This window comes from Talpa europaea (assembly GCF_964194135.1).
Source record: "Talpa europaea genome assembly, chromosome: 10".
Lineage (NCBI taxonomy): Eukaryota > Metazoa > Chordata > Mammalia > Eulipotyphla > Talpidae > Talpa > Talpa europaea.
In genome coordinates this window covers 11036860-11051611 of record NC_140077.1, presented here as the reverse complement: position 1 = coordinate 11051611, position 14752 = coordinate 11036860, and the positions used below count along the sequence as shown (strand labels likewise).

Sequence of the window (14752 nt, the reverse complement as noted above, 5' to 3'; positions counted from 1 at the left end):
AACAAAACACAGCTACCTGTGTAAATCAGACACCTAGAGCTGAGGTGAAAGAGGCAGAAGGAAGCCCAGGGAGGAATTGTTTTTCATTCAGGCAGGCATCCAGGAAGTATCATGGTGATTTCCAAACACTCTTATCAAGAATAAATAATGTGCAGTGCAACTCAAGTGGAGCTCATATGCATTGCCTAGTTCCTAATAGCAACATTTATAAAACTAAGTCAATAACATTAGAATATATTTTATTCTACTTATGAGGGTTTTTATCCTAGTAATTTTCTGAAAATTAGAGAACTTCAAAAATTATCCTGAGACAGAAAAATATAATAATAAATATCTCAATGATCTTGATTTTTAAAAGAGTCACCTCTTGTAACATATCAACAAAGCATGTTTACGGGTAGATGAAGCTGGCTAAAAAAGTAGAGATTATAGTTTTGACAGAAACTACACGAAAGAAGTAATTCTGAAGGAAGGTGTACTTATGGAAAACAAAACAAAGATTACATTTTTAAATAGCAGAAAGATCGATAAGTTCATCTGTGATGGAGGCGGTTGTCCAAGGATGATAAAAAAGGGTAAAGGAAGATAATAGAGTCCTCAGAATGACATGTAGAAGTGAATTTCAGTAAGAAAGACAATAAATCACGATCATATTATCATATGATCATATATAGTTTCTAGCATTAGTAGATCCTCAAGTATTTATTCAATTAAAGCATAGAAGCATGAGGATAAAACTAGTATTTAAGGAACATTACTATAAATATGCAGAAAATGGGAAGAATAACTTTTACAAGGTAAAAGATCAGTTTGCTAAATACCATGTCTTTTATCTTAGACTGCCCTCTGGGGCATCAACTAAAATAGACAATGGCCTTAATACTTTACTACCTATCTCTATAATATATACTAACAGAAATTACCATTATCAACCTACTACATATATGGTACAACTAAGATAAAGCCCACACAAGCATTAAGGTTTGGTTTAAGATAATATAAATAAATGAAGTCAATAAAAGGTCTCATAAATCCAAAATATTGGACAAAATCAAGCAATTCTTAAACAGGGACATTAGCCACCCACATTACCTTTCCCATAGTAGCTCACTTAAGATATAAATTGTGAGGGCCTCCCTGGTGGCGCAAGGGTTTACAAAGTACAGCACTATGAAGCCATCCGCTGTCTCTGCAGCAGGAGTTCGATCCCCGTCCTTGGCAGGGAGCCACATGGCACAGCAGACCTCTCCTGACTCGCCCGCTGCTCCCCTCAGCAGTGTATTTCAGTCAGTCTGCCTGTTCTATTCCCCACTCTGTCTCTGGTGAATGCTCTCACCCCCCACACCTCTGGCCTATACCTCAGTTCTTGCATGCATAAATAAATAAATCTTTTTTTAAAAAAAGATATAAACTGTGAATGAGTTGACACAGGATTTGAAATCTCAATTTAGAAATTAATCTAAAAACTAATGAAGAGAGTGGTTTTAAACATCATCATCATAACTAGTGAGTACTGTATCAACTGAACTCAGACCTGCCCAAAATACAATGCATAGCAGATAAAGAATCTATTTGAAAGAGAGTGAGATTATAAAAGCACCTTGACTCTCCAGCATAAAGCAACTGAGAAGAAACCTTATCATTGGGGATTATGGCTTGTCATGTGTGCCATGCTTTGTCAAGAGAAAAGCACTAAATAAATACTGGTTAGTCTCTCATCCACCTTTCATATCCCCAGGGTTCAGTCCTCAACTTTATTTTCTCTCCTAGAATTCATCCACTTTGATAACTTGAACAATCCACAGCCTGATGTCCACATTAATTCATTCCTGAGCTCGAGTTGCAGGTGAATTAGCTATCTCTTCAGCTATACTCTACATATCTGTATTAAAATCTCCACCTGAATAATAAGCATTTCCCATGGATGTCCCAACATGACCTCAAATTCAAAATGGCTACACTCAAAGTCATAATTAGTTTCTACAATTGACTAGCCCAGGTAATCTTTTGTCTATCACTGGTATCATAACTCCTTCCTTTCCTTTGTCCTCATATTCTTTTACCGATTTCATGTCTCCCTCCATGACACCCTCTTTTCTACTGACACTATTCCCCGTCTGCAACCCAGCCCAGGCCAGATCATTTTATACCTGGAATCTTGAATTGCTGGTTTCTCAATCTCACACCATTCCTCCTACTTGCTCTTCTTTGTGCAACTCCAAGTGAAGGAAGGAGCAAAGAGGTGAACGGAAGGGTGGGTGACTTGAGACAGCACCGGGGCTAGGTGTCACCCAACCCAGAGAAGGAGCTGAAGTGTGTAATACATTGTCTCTGCCAAAGAGGAACAGGAACTGCCTTATGAAGTTGAGAGAGCGTGGCAGTAAGCTAAATATTCTCTGTTGGCCCAGGCCTCCAGGCAAAGGTCACCTGTACACAAGCTTCTTGACCATAAATAAAATTTAATAAGAATCGGATATGTAAAACATTTCCTGAACGTATGTTTTTACACAGACCTCCTGGCTGAAGATAAGGACCAGAAGATGCCAGCACCAGGAACAGAGACGTTCCTTAAGACCCTCTCCCATACTAAACAATACATGGTCATTTTACCAAACTGTTCTCTCTCTGAGAGATTCCTTGGAAATGCTAGTTTCACTGTTGTCTTTTCTCATCACAAGAAAATAAATACTTGTCGGGCCTCCCCAGTGGCGCAGCGGTTGAGCGCTGGGTTGCGAAGCTGCCCGCAGCCTCTGCAGCGCCGGTTCAATCCCCGGCGGCCGCTGGGCCAGGGTCCCACATGGCGCGCAGACCTCTCCTGCTGCCCACTGCTCTCCTCATCAGTGTACTTCGTCAGTCTGCCTGTACTGCTCTCCACTCTGGCTCTGGTGAATTCTCTCTCACCCTCCCGCGCTTCTGACTGTACCCCAGAGCTTGTATAAATAAATAAATAAATCTTTAAAAAAAAGGAAAAGAAAAGAAAAGAAAAGAAATACTTATCCTTTGTACACTCCATCTTGGCAGTGTCTTTTATTCAGCCCAGATACTCGCCAAGAGAATGAACTAATTGAGTTTGGTTACAAAATGGTCCTCAATGACAGAGGGGACCAGGGAGCTATGCACTGCCCTTAAATTTTCCACACAAACCACAATCCGATCCAACCACAGAACCCAGAGTGAGGTTAGGGCTATTTCTTCTTTCTTTAAAGGTTCAGATAATGCAACTCTGCCACCACTGCTGTCTTCTTTCCCTAACTCCAAATGGACTAGCTAGACCAAAAAGAAGGAACACACACTTTAGAGCCAGATCCCACCTCTTATTCAAACCAAACAGCTGAGAACAGGTCCAAACTGTCTACTGTGATTAACATTTGTGTAGCTTTATTTTTGTTGTCTAAATGATTGAAACCTGACTTAATTTCTGGAGTAAGTTTTCACTAACAATCAAAAGTGGCAGAAAAGTTACAACATCAAACCAAAACATTATTAAGGGACTGTACTTCAGAAGGAAGTAGAGATGATAGAGGGAGTTCACACAGTATGACTGGAGATCCATTAAGAGAAAAATGAAACCATTTTATGTTTATACCCTAGAGTTGTGATTCCTCAACAAACCAGTTGTACTATTTTTCCAATATTATCTCCCAACACATTCCAAAAATTCCAGTATTTCTCTTTACCAGTTATGACCAGTCTAGTCAAGATTCCTCCAACTTGCACATTAACATTTCATGGTTTTGCTGTCACCTAGAATTTCCTTCCGTTCAGTCTATCTGGAGCCTACTTATCAACTCTCACATCACCCTCCAAATTTTTCCTAATAGTAAATACACAAATAATCTTCCATGTAAATAAAAACACACTTCATTCATACTCATCAAGCACACAGACACTGCCTTCCTTGTGACATTTCTGAATACACAGTCTTCAGCCTTTTAAATGATCTCTACACTTACATGGAGAGGGAAAAAAACTCATTTTAACCTGACCAAACTTCAAAATTCTCAAGCTACAACTATAATAGTTGATATATGTCACCAAAAATTAATGTGTTACACAAGAATGGGGGGAGGGAGGAGGCAGATGAACTTGGGTTATGTCCATGATTAACAGGGGTTCACCCAAACTACTCAAGATGTAATAGCCTAGGGGTAGGTAAGAGAAGGATGTAAAACTGAACATTTGCTCATAAAACTGTTTTAGTTAAGAAGGGTTTGCCAAACTCAAATTTACACGCATAATGATTACACTCAAGGTACGAAAAGCGGTTGTTCTGCGATTCAAAACAGGCTATTTAACTTTTTAGCATCTCTTACTCATTAGAGGGAAATACTGTCTTTAAAACATAACACTGCCACAAAATTTCTCTTAATTCAAGCACTTTCTTTTCCCAGAGTTTTTTTCGTTTCTGACACAGTACTACAGGACCAATTCACACTTCAAAAGTTGTTTCAGTGGAGTGAGAACTGGTTTCGCTCTTACTGGAGCTCATCAGCTGTAGGCAACCAGTCAAGAAACATTTATTTGCCTTACGCCATTATCCACCTTGGACTTTATTAATGAAAGAGCTCACAATTCTACAAAACTACTTTACAAGAGCCATATAAAAAAACCACTAAGTACTGTTTCTAGTTTTCCCAACAATTAAACAACAGAAACTCAAGTTTATTCAACCAAACACAAACCAATCCAACCCTCATATATTTGGTAAGAAGTTATCAAATAAATCTCATACAAAAGTACCAAGTCAGAAGTATATTTCCACACTAGATATTAATTCATTCACCAAATACATATTGAACATGTGTCGTTCTCATGCTCTGCACTACATGTTGGGACTATGGCAGTGAACAAACAACACAGACATCCCTTACAGAGATTACATTCAGGGTAGTAGACGAATATGTAAAAGCTCCACATTAAATCATTTATTATTCGTATTCAATCTGAAGATCTGTCAGTATTCCATCAGAAATTATAATTATTTGTGAGTGTTTTAAATCCAATAAAAAAAATCTTAGTTCAATATAAATATTGAGTACACATTTTTAAATTACAAACTTTACCCTTTAAGTCTCAAGGAATACCAGATGTATTTCTCAAATAACGTTCATTAATATAGGCAGTTTGTGGCTGAGAACATTTCTGACCTGCAACATAATGGTTTACACTGTCCTCTGAAAGAAAAATAAGTACATCAAAGGGCATTTTTTTTTTTTACATATTCCCCAAATACACTTTGAAAGCAGCATAAACAAAAGTATAACTTATCTTTCTGACTAGTTCCAATAGGCAATTAAAGTCAGAAGCAGTTAAGTCAAAAAAGCATCCACAGTCCAATATAACCTGATCACAAGTACCTAATTCTTTGGTAAATATTAACTTCAAAATACAAATATGTTCCTGAATAGTTTTTAAAATATAGAATAAAATGGAATAGAAAAAAATCCTTCTAAGAAACATGAAAATCTTGTTCTATTGGGTTAAAGTATCTTGACAGTAAAGTTTCACATAAGGTAAATTTATGCAAGTCAAGTTCTACTTTAAAAAAAAAATAAGGGGCCTCCCTCCTGGTACAGAGGTTCAAGTCTCAGTGCAATCAAGCTATCTCCAGCCACTGCGGCCTGAGCTCCATCCCCAGACAGGGAGCTGACCCACGTGGCGCAGCAGACCTCTCCTGTCTCACCCACTGCCCTCAGCAGTGTGTTAGTAGATCTGCCTGTTCTGCTCCCCGCTCTGTCATTGGTGAATCCTCCCAGCACCTCTGCCCTACACCCTGGCTCTGGTATGCATAAATAAAATAAAAATAAATCTTTTTAAAAAAATTACTGAGCTATTTCAAAGGACTTCAGATTAGTTCTATCAATAGGAAGAAGTGATTTTTAAGGTAGTCACATTCTAAATTTTTTGGATAAAATTTAACTTTAACATATTGGGCTTTCATATCATTAGATTTTATGACGCTTTCAGTCCACCAGTTAGAGAGTATGTTCTATGAAGCCAAGGTCAAGTTTATTCCTAAGGGTGTTTGTTTAACTTTGCACCTAAAACTCAAGGCAGAATGAGTTTTATGATAGGCACATTGTATCAGACACCAAGACTATGTTAAGAAGGCTCAGGGCCAATACATGCTAGCAGGATCCCTCCCAAACCTCTACACCCTGTGTCAGGTAAACAAGATATGGCCCATCAGGTTTCGAGGGAAAAATAAAAGTTAAGCAGCCACATCATATATCACATTTTTAAGTTAACTGTCATGATAAGCCTGCTAGCTCAGATCCTTGCAATTGTATATACCTCTAATAACTTTTTAAAGGTTTAAAGCACAAAGTTATAAATGTTGAAGTATTATATCACACTACTTAGTGAATCTAAGAAAATTGGAAAGTATTTTCAGCTATCTTCTTTTCCGTATCAAAAACTAAAGAAGGTGAATATTTGTTCTGTAGTTCCCTTTTCAAAATGGAAGCTTAGTAACAACAAAGAAGTGGATTTTTCTATATTAAGATTAAGGAATTATATTTAATTCTGTTTAAAACTGAGACGTCTTTTGCCCTGACCTTGGTACAATGTAGTTTACCAAAAAAAAAAAAAAAAAAAAAAGAGAGAGAGAAAGAAAGAATATTATCTATGAGCACTTCAAACAATACTTTTCTGAATTTGATTTCTACTTTTGTGTCTATTGCCCCTTCACCCAAATATTTGCTTTTGTTTACTTCTCAGCCCCAGAAGACTTTTAAAATCTCAGTAGCTGAGAAAAAAAAGTTGAGAATTTTGAAATAATAAAGAGTAATTTGTAAATTTAATTTATGTATGCTCCCGCTGTTATCCTGAAATGAATACTAAATAATGTGTTCTCGATCTTATAAGCATAGTGACATGTTGATGAGAACTTCAAGAACTGACTGTTATTTGAAGTTACAGATAGAAGATAAAAGAAAAACCTGAAAAAAAAAAGAAAAGAGAAGAAAAGCCTAAATATTTTTTGAAAGAAACCAACAAAAAAACAAACCCAGAACTGCATGTTAAGGATTCTTGCCTTAACACGAAACTGTCAAGTGAACTTGGAAAACTAGTGCAGATTTCTAAACATTCCTCAAAGGGAAAGATGACTACTAAACCTCTAACAAGGCTGCTTCAGCATATCATCTCTCTCTGAACAATCAACTACACTGCTTTACCTTCACTCCATAAAATCCACAGGTGGCTGTAAATGGATGTTTTTAAACTGAATGTACGAAGCAGTCATCATCAGTCATGCTGTCATTGTACAGCATCAAAAGACAACTCTTGAATTTATGTGTGAAGGAACAAAAGGTTAAATAGTAGTTACTGTGCTATACTACTCCTAGAGTTAGCAATGAATAAGACTCTGAAATACCTTTGACACTGTATGGAATCTGCACTGTTTAAAGAAACCTCAAAATTTATATGCAAGAAACTGACTACACACACCTTAAAAAGAATAAAACCAATTTGTACACAAGCCAGATATTTTCGGGTAAATTCTTTAGTAATTATACATACTTGCCTACTACGAAGCAGCAGTTTCCTTCTTAATACTGCAAAATTTGTGAGTCATTTAATACCTTCACTGAATTTAAAATAACATGAAAAGACGAAAAAGAAAAGAAAAAAAAGAAATATACCAATCATCACTGTTTTCTATTTGTGTAATGATGAAAGAATTGCAGCTCTACAGGAAACAGTATATTTTATACACAGGAGATAGTTCAGTTTCACTATCAGTATTTCTTATCTTTCCCATGAGATCAAGACTCCACAAACATAAAGATGTAGTTAGGAAGACTTCACCCACAATAGGTTTCTGGGTTTTGTTTTGTTTTTTTAATGGCTACTACTACACTTCAACACTGTTCTACTGATTAACTGTACATTTTCCTTAGGAAAACTTCCAGACTATCATTCTGGAAGAAATAAAAATACAACCGGGCCTCAAGAGACCAACCCCAAGTCCCCAACACACACACACACCCACACACCCACACACACACACACACACAACACTGCCAACTGTGTGGGGCTGAACTGTCTTTGCTATACTTTGTAATTCCCATAGATAACAAGACAATGAAGTGAAATAGGCCGATTCTAAGCCCACATGTCCCGAATCAAAATCCAGGCCTCTTTCCTCTTAACAAAATCAAGATGTGAATATTAGCTGGATTACTCATTATTAGCAGTTGAGAAATAATTACACCTGCACTGTTCTCCAGGACTGATGGCAGGGGACAGGTAGAAGGGGATTTACTATTTCACTCGCTTGATAGAGACAGAAATTTGAAGTACCATTCTTAGCAGCCAAGGATTATCAAATGCCTTGGTGTCCTTGGAAGAAAGGTAACATAAAAATCAAGAGTAGTAGCTCTCACATCTACAATCCCAAGGAATCATCTCCAAGTTACTTAAAATCACTGTCACGGCCCCGTTTGGGGGAGGGTAAAAAGTGGCCCCAACAGCAAACATGAAACACACCGCAGTCAACTTGGAGATGGGAAGAGAAACAGGCGACTGAGTCTATGAAAGATCACAGAGCAGGTGGGGCTCAGCTGCCCCTTCTTACTGGACAGGCAGAGGCCCCAAATTGCGCCGTTCTGGAAGAGGGGCCCCCAACCACCCCCCTCGACCCCTCTCTGCCGCCTCCCCCCGCCCCCCAGCGACCCGGGACGGAAAGAAGGAAGCAGGGCGAAAAGGGGATTCCAAACTCTGCGCCCCTCACCCCAGCGCTCGTCTCCGTCACCCCCCGAGCCAGGCGGGGACCGGCTCACCCCCACCGCGGGACCCGCAGGACGGCTGGGGTGGTGGGCAGTCCAGCCGCGCCGCACCGCGACTCCCCGATTGCCCCGGACGCCCCTCGGACACTCACCCCACTTCTCGGAGCCTCAGGCCGCACCCCTAACGAGGCCGCTGGAGCGCCAGCTCAGGAACCAACTTCTCCATAACGGAGCACAACAGGCCGGACGACGGGCAGGGACAGCGGTGGGAACCAGGGCCGACCCCGCGCTCCCCCCGCCGCGGCTCCCCCAAACCCCCGCGGAGCTGACACATCAACAAAGATGGCGGCGACGCCGAAGCCGGCCCGGCTACAGCTGAGGGGGCGGGGCTCCCGGGAGGAGCCAATCCGCGCGGCGCGGGCACATGACGCGCGCACCTGGCGCCCAGACTAACCTGTCTGCAGTGGGCGGGGCCGCGCCGCGCGCCCCCCGGCCGGGGACACCCCCCCTCTTCCTGCCAGGGCCGGGGCGGCCAGTGACCCCTCGCCGGGCGGCCCCGGCCCGCCCGCCCCCTGCAGCTCGTCCTGCCCTGCCCCCCGAGCCCCCCACCCCAGGCAGGTTATTCCTATGGGGCGCGCTCCCTGCGTCTAGCTCCTCCCCAGCCCCTGGCTCTTCCTGTATTAGTCAGGGCAGGAGCAATCAGAGATTCCCAGCCGTGACTTCCCAACTCGGAGACGCGAACCTGGCACCTGACGCGGGCGGGGCCGGCAGGCGCAGCCTACCCGCCCGCTGCCCTGGGACCGACTCTGGGGGTTTCCATAACACCACGCTCGAGTCCGCAGCACAAAGCATTGTTTAATAATGGACGGTTGGCGCGTTGGTCTGGGGCACCCAAGGGTGAGCGCCTCGAGCCTCCAGCGCAGGAGTGGCCTCTGGATAGCGCAGCACCCAGTGTGGGGTTTGATGCGAAGAAGCTGCTCCATGATTTAGCAACAAAAAGTATCTCGAATTGAGTCACCTAATCGGTGGCGGTGAATTAAAGTGAACATTTGGTCCCTGTGACAGGGAACCGCTAAGCAAATAAAATCTTTTCTGTTTCCTGCTAAAGGAGTCATAGGTCTGGTGCAGTAAATAATGCAAAGTAAATGTAAACAACAAGTTTTGCTTCTCTAAAGCCTATCTAAATGAGGTTACTTTAACGAGGTTACAATTTAACAAGGCCAGGAAGCCCGCCAGGCTGGTTGATCTCCCAGGGCATCCTGGAATACCTGTGTTTTGTCACAAACTTTTGTGCTTACTGACCAATGTTATCAATGTAAGATGGTTATGTAAAAAAGAAACCCTTTGTCCCTAGACTGGTGCTCAGACCTTACGGGGCTACCCAGGCCTGAGACCTCATGCATGAGTAATAAAGCTTCTCCTGACCTCACTGTTCCTGAAGTACGCCTTGTTCTTCCCCTGCCTGGGTAAAAGGCTAGAATTCATTTCTGCAACACCTGGAGGTTTTGCAAGCGTCCTCTGTCTTGTGGGGTGTGGTCTTTGGTTCAGGACGTTTTATGCACAACTCTTGAGTGAAAGTAGTTAATTCTAAGGAGTGGTCAATCAGAGTTTGTAAAGTCAGATACCATTCTGTTTCGTTACTTTGATACAGCTGACCAAAAAAAGTCACTTAAAAAAATAAAACGAGGGGATTGCAATTGTATGGGGAATATAAAAATAAAATTTAAAAAATAAATAAAACGTTGTGTTTTTCTTCCTCTTCCTTTTCTACAGGAAATGGCACCTCTCCCCTTACAAGAAAAAGCTACATTAAAACACATTCTGTTGTTAAAGGGGCTTAGTAAAGCAATGATTTGACTTTACAGCGATAAATAGATCAAAAGTTCCTGTGAGATTATTCCAAGGGAAAAGAAACCATAGATCAAAAGTTCCTGTGAGATTATTCCAAGGGAAAAGAAACCGAAGAAACTTTAAGTTTTTTCAATTGTCAAATTATCAGTAATGACATTTGTATTGTTATTTCTGAAAAAGAGAGATATACATTACATTTGTATAAAGTATATAAGTATGCTTGGGGGGCAAGATTTTCAGCCTTTGAGAAAGGAAATGTTATAGGACAGGGAGAGGGTCAGCCCAAACCCTGCAAACCTGCCTATTCTAAATGGTTCTGCCATCCGCGGCATCAGCACAAAACATATAAGACTTTAATGGGAAGGAACTTTAATAAAACTAGGAAACAATACAGGTAAGGCAAAGAGTCTGGTTTCTAAATGAAGCACCCAAAGTTACCCGTCCCCTCGTGGGTAAAAGTCCATCCATATGGGATTGGCCCAGAGCAAGGCCCCAAAGCCTGCCACAAGTCTAAAGCATCTTCCAGTGGGGACCCACAGAAAAGGGCCAGAAACAACCAGACAAGCCTGGAAGGAAAAGAGCAAAATCAACATCAAGATAAAAGCTGCCATTGTCAAATCCCCATGGGTCTCACCCACATCTGTGTCACCCAGTCCACGACCAAAAGACAAGCGCAGTTTCTTCACGTGTCTCTAGGCTCCATGTGCCTCCTCCAGGTCTCCTGGCTCCTTCCTGTTTCCTTCCTCAGTCTCTTCTTCAGCTTCTCCTCTTCTTGCTCAGCTCCACCCTCCCTTGGGTGGGGCAGGGAACCTCCCCCTTTCCTGGGACCACCCTGTTACAGAAATAGAAACAAAATCAAAAAATTAAGTGAAAATTCTCCAATCCTAAATTTGAATTTTAAAAATGCCTGTATGTACTCATGGTTCTTTTTTTTCCCCCACTACAAAAATGGAGACTGAAGAGGTCTAGAACAAAGACCTACCCAATGCATGACCCTAGTCTCCAGACTATGATCTCTAAATATAATTTAGCATAGAAGTCATCTATGCTCCTTTTGGAGAGTAAGGTCTGATTCTAAGTGTGGTACAGGAAATGCATAAGAGAGCCTCGGACACATTGATTTCAACAGAAAGTAAAGATAATAGGAATTGTGTCAAAAAGAATCAGGAGTCAGATCAAAGGTGCTCCCGCTGGTAAAGGAAGGGACAAATTTAGCATTCAAAAATAATACAACAGTAACTGATGGAGACATGTCTGCTATGTTAAAAATCAAGGAGTGTATTGATTTTTAAAGATGACATTGATCACCTTTGGAGGATGCCAAGGAATTGATACCGGAATTGTCAGGCCTAGTCTCCCAGCCCGGATCGGATTTCAGGCTGCAGGGCAGCGCTGAGCCCCAGCCACTAGACCCCCACGGGTTGGTGTCTCACGAAGCCTCAGCAGGAACTTCCGCAGATGCTCAGGCAAGCAAGGAGAAGAGGCAGGTTTGTTTAGAAGAAAAAGTTTATTGAGGAGAAAAAGAGCAGAAATAAAGTGGGACTCCCAGGCCAGGGAACCAGGCCTGGGAGGGGCAAGGAAGCCAAAGTAGAGTCGTGTCTTAGGGAATATATACCTTTTTTCCCTCATTATTCTAAAGCTGCCCCAGTCTCTTTGTGATTGGTTAGTTCTCGGCTGTCTCACTCAATTTGCTACTGAGTGGGGATCTTCACATTCCTTATCTAACAGCTTTCTCTTTCCCCATTAGTTGCATCTTTAAATTTATGGCCCAGTCTTCTGGATGGGCATCCCTGCATTGAAGTTAAACAGCTGCCCTTCTAATGTGACCATAAATTAAACCACTCTCCATTTCTCCAATCTCTGCCTCCCTTTACCACCTGAAGGAAACCAGGACCATCATTAACAGTATTAATATTATTCGTGGTCCTGGGGTGTTTGTTTTCCTAATGGAATTGGTTATATTTCTTTGGTTGTCCTTATCTCTGAAGCCTCCCTAAATTTTTCAGAGGTCCCCTCCTGCACTATCCCTAAAACTGCCTAATAACCCTAGCTTGCCCTGTCTCAGAATCATCATACTCTGAAAATTGATTTTAAAAAAGCATCATATTTCTCTTATTACAAACTGAATCTCAAATCAAATAGGTGATATGGAAAAGTACTATATGGAATTCAATGGAATAAATGCAGAACAAAATAACTTAGGTATAGACTGTATATAATGACTTCATTCCAAGAGAATAGTACAAGAAGGGAGAGGGGGAAAAGCAACTTTATAGTAGAATGTTACAGCAGAACTTCATAGTATATACAGACAAACACCACCCTAGTCAGGTGATAGTAGAAAACAGCTGTCATTAATCATGTTCCTAGAATGTATACTTGAAAGATGATGCAGTGAAAATGACTTTACCTGGGTTGTCTTCCTTCTAATAATGCTTATCTCCAGGCTTCTTCTGAGCAAAACATCAGGTGAATTCTGACACTAGGACATCCTACAGATGGCCTCACCAGCAGTCCTTTATCAAGACAAGGGAAAGTGGAGAAATTGCCACAGCCAAGAGGAGCTGCAGGAGACACAACACAACAACTATAATGTGGTGTCCTTGTGGGATCCCTGCTCAGAAAAGGACAATAAATAAAACCTAGAAAATCTAAATGAAAATCTAAAAATGGTAGACTTTAGGTAATCATGCATCAGTATTGGTTCCTTAATTATAACAAGCTGTGATATGTTCTATGTTAATAAAAGTGGAAACTACGTGTGCCTTACTTGGGAAACTTCTATACTGTCTTCTCAATTTATGCTGTAAAACTACTCTATAAATTTATCAAAAGAAAAAAAGAAAGATCAGATCTGGGATTTGCTTCAAAACAATGGGAGAATGGATAAGTAGAGATGTAGATAAGATCATTATCTTTGATGTTGAAACTGGGTGATGGGTACATATAAGAACCGTTTATCTTGTTAATTTGCTTGAAAATTCTATGGGTTTTGTTCTTAAATTTATTAATTTATACATACAAGAACTGGGGTACAGGCCAGAGGTGTGGTGGGGGTGAGAGGATCCAGAGACAGAGTCGGGAACAAAACAGGCAGACCAACCGAAACACACTGCTGAGGGAAGGAGCGGGCGAGTCAGGAGAGGTCTGCTGCGCCATGTGGGTAGCTCCCTGGCTGGGGATGGAGCTCAGGCCGCAGGGGCTGTGGGCAGCTTCACAGGTTGCCTCTTAACCCCTTGCGGCACCGGGGAGGCCCCGTCTACCAGTTATTTTTGTTGCTTTTAAGGTGAAAAGAATCTTTCCTTTGGGTAACACCAAAATATCACGAGCTCGCTGTCAGGAGAAGGGGGAGTAAGTGATCTTTGTGGTCAGTCTCCAAGACCAGGCAGAAGTAGGGGCTCTCTCTGGGGTAACCCTCTAAGCCCAGAGCGGTTAAGATGACCTAAGTGACCTTGGCGGGCAGACAATGGTCTGCTCTTAAGTTCAAAATTCACCCTCAGAGTTCCCAGGGCCGCCTTTGCAGACCACTCCTGAGCTGCAGCCACAGTAAGTGTCCACCAGGAACTTCGGGCCCTCCCCACCCCGGGGCCAGAGGGGTCAGGGCCGGAGCACGAGGAGCGCCCACGTGACCGAGCTGGGCGCGCGGCGCCAACTGCGCAGGCGCGCGGGTGGGCCTGCCCTTGGCATTGAGGGCGAGGCCTGGGCCCAGCAGCACCCCCGACGCCGGGCTTCCGGGCAGGGCGCGCCGCCACGGCCAGGCTCCAGGGACCCGTGGGGGTCAGCGGCCCTTTCGTCTCTCTCCAGGTCAGGGTTACCAGGCGCAAGGGGGAGCCCCAGGGACCCTGGGGGGACAGAGCTGCGGTCGTTGGGGGCCGGACGTTGGACGCTGGACGTTGAGGTCAGGCGTTGAGGCCGTCGGGCGTTGGGCGGTGTGAGCGGCTTGGAAATGATGGGAGAGGGGAACCCTTGGGGGGCCTGGGCTGTCCACGGCAGGGCAGGGCAGGTTTAGGGCAGGAGATTTTGATGAGGGGAGACTGAGGATGGGGGTGCAGAGACCTGGGGATTGAAGCCTTGAGCCTGGGGTCAAGCCCTGCGGTAGGTTTGCAAAATAGTACCTGCAGGCGTGGCTGTCCGAAATGGGAAGGGCCACTTGCATCCCATTAGAGGAT

General features: G+C 42.7%; 1 protein-coding gene across 1 annotated transcript in view; it reads right to left on the bottom strand.

The window, feature by feature from the left end:
* The window catches only part of CCDC186 (coiled-coil domain containing 186), a gene marked incomplete at its 3' end in the record, with an annotated part of 31459 nt that extends 22506 nt beyond the window's left edge, over positions 1–8953 (bottom strand). The window contains exon 1 of the mRNA XM_084246093.1: positions 8885–8953. The remainder of the gene's footprint in view (positions 1–8884) is intronic.
* Positions 8954–14752: the final 5799 nt, after the last annotated feature.